The sequence below is a fragment of the Eleutherodactylus coqui genome, unplaced genomic scaffold, assembly GCF_035609145.1.
Source record: "Eleutherodactylus coqui strain aEleCoq1 unplaced genomic scaffold, aEleCoq1.hap1 HAP1_SCAFFOLD_729, whole genome shotgun sequence".
NCBI classification, from domain to species: Eukaryota; Metazoa; Chordata; class Amphibia; order Anura; family Eleutherodactylidae; genus Eleutherodactylus; species Eleutherodactylus coqui.
This window is the reverse complement of record NW_027102311.1, coordinates 9,072-12,783: the sequence shown is the minus strand read 5'-3', so window position 1 is coordinate 12,783 and position 3,712 is coordinate 9,072. Positions and strand designations below refer to the sequence as shown.

General features: G+C 49.3%; 1 non-coding gene across 1 annotated transcript; it reads left to right on the top strand.

Annotated features, from left to right (window-relative positions):
- Positions 1–2,611: 2,611 nt before the first annotated feature.
- On the top strand, positions 2,612–2,802 carry LOC136601728 (U2 spliceosomal RNA). The gene has a single exon (XR_010789469.1). It is a non-coding gene; the product is annotated as a U2 spliceosomal RNA (small nuclear RNA).
- Positions 2,803–3,712: the final 910 nt, after the last annotated feature.

The following is a 3,712-nucleotide window of genomic DNA, read 5'->3' as shown; positions in this document are numbered from 1 at the left end:
TTCCTACAGCAGTTTCCAAAAGCAGAAAAACAAAACCGACGAGCAAGAGGTGCAGCGCAGCTGTGGCGGCGGCTGCTGCTACCACCCAAGCACTTTGATTGACACTCAGCCCGTCTGCTCGCAACATTGTATCCACTGAGCAGCTGCGTCTGCCAGAGTGTGCACAGCACAGGTACAACTGGAAGCAAAACACACACACACACACACACCAGTTCATATGGCAGCCGCACTCTATAGTTCGTACCTACCGCTGCGCTAATAGCCAAGTTGGAAACATCGGGCAGGCACAGCGTATCCTGGCAGCCTGCGTCTGTATGCTCCACGTATTCGGGTCATGGGTGTATGTGCAGGGGGCCCGGAGCCCTAGGGGGCCCATAAAGTCTCTCTTCCCCACATTGTAAACCAATGCTATCAATGACGCTTTATAGTTTGGGGGCCCAGTTCCAGACTTTGTACTGGGGCCCCGCAGCTTCAAGTTACACCTCCGGATCAGGATAATGCTAGGCCATTCCAACCAGCCTGTGTGTGTGACCTGCAGTCGCTGGTAGTCGAAAAGCGGCCGGCCCCGGATGCGCGCTTCAGAGTGGACAGACAGCAGCGGACCCCCAATCACACAGGCCCAAGGCTTGCTATGTAGCACGGAATACCTCATTGGACTGCAGCACTCCACGCGGGCTGAGATACACGCTCCACGTGGGATGGGCAGTATTCGTCCATGAAGATCCAGGCCAACGTTTAGAGATGGAGCAACACTCGGGGAGCAAAGAACTCCAACGAACGGACGCCTACTTTACAAGGATGTATTGCTTTATTCAATGCATGGACACAGAAACAGTTCAACCGCTCGATTACAGACCGCAGTCAATACAGTAAAGAAAGAAATGTGTCTGTTTAATGTAAACTTGCATGGAGCTCGTTTGTCAGCCACTGACTGAATGCTGCTGCTGCATGTCTAAAACGTGGTCTGACGTTACACGCACCACCAGGGATAAGGCCTTGCCTATAAGCATTCCCCAGCTGGCAAAAACCGAACCTCCCTGCCTATTCCTCACCATGGAAGAACGGAACCTACCTTTTTTTTAAAAAAAGAAAGCCACAGCAGCAGCCAACTCGATTTTGGTAGGCCGCTGTCTCCCCCTTGTGTGCTGCATAAAAAATGCACTCCACTAAAAATAGCAATGATCCACGAAATAGAGCGTATGGAGAGAATGAGGCTTCCAGATGAGCCGTCAGGCTATGATAAATTGTATCACACCTGGGCGATATGGATAGATGCCCGGAGCTCACCCCTATTTACCAAGTGGTTACAGACAGGGACATGTGAGTAACACGTTTAAACCACAATCGTAAAGAGAAACAACAATTCCGGAGCCCGCCCCCCCCCCCTTTTTGTTTTATTTTTTCTTTCTCCCGTGTCATAGATACCTACCCCCCCCTTACCCTCCCCTCATTCCCCTGTTTGTAGACCTTATAAAATATCACAGACAAACATGATATAGTTCAACTCGAAATTGATTTATTAAGTTTCATTGTCAAAGTTAATTTTACATTGCTTTGAGATAAGGCAAAAGTTTCCCCCCCTCCATGAAACCAATAAAACCTATATTGAATAAAATAAAAATGATGCAGTTACCGGTAGTTCTGCAGCTTCTTGGTGGAAATAAAGACCATCTCCCGTCTCCCAGCTGCAGCAGAGACTGACTGAAATGGCTGCCAAGCCCGGTATTAATGCTTCTAAATTGATGACATCACAAAGGAGTGACATCGTCAGCCTTCCAAACACCTGGCTCAATTGCATACAGTATGTATGTATGTATGCATGTATGTGAGTGAGTCTATCTATCTATCTATCTATCTATCTATCTATCTTTATTAATTATGTAGAATATAGATATGGATTATTTCTAAATTACAGATTTTGTAGATATAGATTAAAGATAGATTTAAGATTGTGTGTGTGTGTGTGTGTGTGTGTGTGTGTGTGTGTGTGTGTGTGTGTGTGTATATATAATGTATATATGTAAAAAAAAATATAAAATCTGTAGTTATGTATGTATGTATGTATGGCGGGCGGGCAAAAAAGGCCTGCTGTATGTTTTTAAGTTCTTCGGATGACCATGCCGCTCTAATATTCTCCTTACTAGGGTCTACTAATGCTGGCCCAGGGGAAGGCAATAAAGCCCTATGGGGCCGAAGCCAATTTCCCTTATTTTAGGTTAAAAGTTTCCATCCGTCCCCACTGGAAATGCGGCCGGCCGAAGAGATCCCTCCAACCGACCGACCGACGCACCTTCAGAGACAAACTAGTGCTTGCTTCTAGTGTCATCGCCGGCTTAACCATCCTTTGTAGGGAGCTGACGAGTCCTGCAGTAGCAGCAGCAGCAGGCTCTGCAAGCCTAGGATGCGTGAGCACGGTGCAAGAGGAAGGACTGAGGGTGTGAGGCTGGGCGCGGTTGAGAAGGCGTGGGGCGGGGCTATGGAAAGTTTTAATAGCTCTCCCAGCTGCCTGGGTGCATTGTGGGTGCGCCCAGAGTGCTGGCTGAGCGTGTTGCCTCAAGCCTTGGAAGTGGAGTTGGGCGGGCCGGGCTACAGGTGAAACCCATTTCGGGTTATCGCTTCTCGGCCTTTTGGCTAAGATCAAGTGTAGTATCTGTTCTTATCAGTTTAATATCTGATACGTCCCCTATCTGGGGACCATATATTAAATGGATTTTTAGAACAGGGAGCTGGAAAAAGAGCTTGCTCTGTCCACTCCACGCATTGACCTGGTATTGCAGTACCTCCAGGACCGGTGCACCCCCTTTCCTACAGCAGTTTCCAAAAGCAGAAAAACAAAACCGACGAGCAAGAGGTGCAGCGCAGCTGTGGCGGCGGCTGCTGCTACCACCCAAGCACTTTGATTGACACTCAGCCCGTCTGCTCGCAACATTGTATCCACTGAGCAGCTGCGTCTGCCAGAGTGTGCACAGCACAGGTACAACTGGAAGCAAAACACACACACACACACACCAGTTCATATGGCAGCCGCACTCTATAGTTCGTACCTACCGCTGCGCTAATAGCCAAGTTGGAAACATCGGGCAGGCACAGCGTATCCTGGCAGCCTGCGTCTGTATGCTCCACGTATTCGGGTCATGGGTGTATGTGCAGGGGGCCCGGAGCCCTAGGGGGCCCATAAAGTCTCTCTTCCCCACATTGTAAACCAATGCTATCAATGACGCTTTATAGTTTGGGGGCCCAGTTCCAGACTTTGTACTGGGGCCCCGCAGCTTCAAGTTACACCTCCGGATCAGGATAATGCTAGGCCATTCCAACCAGCCTGTGTGTGTGACCTGCAGTCGCTGGTAGTCGAAAAGCGGCCGGCCCCGGATGCGCGCTTCAGAGTGGACAGACAGCAGCGGACCCCCAATCACACAGGCCCAAGGCTTGCTATGTAGCACGGAATACCTCATTGGACTGCAGCACTCCACGCGGGCTGAGATACACGCTCCACGTGGGATGGGCAGTATTCGTCCATGAAGATCCAGGCCAACGTTTAGAGATGGAGCAACACTCGGGGAGCAAAGAACTCCAACGAACGGACGCCTACTTTACAAGGATGTATTGCTTTATTCAATGCATGGACACAGAAACAGTTCAACCGCTCGATTACAGACCGCAGTCAATACAGTAAAGAAAGAAATGTGTCTGTTTAATGTAAACTTGCATGGAG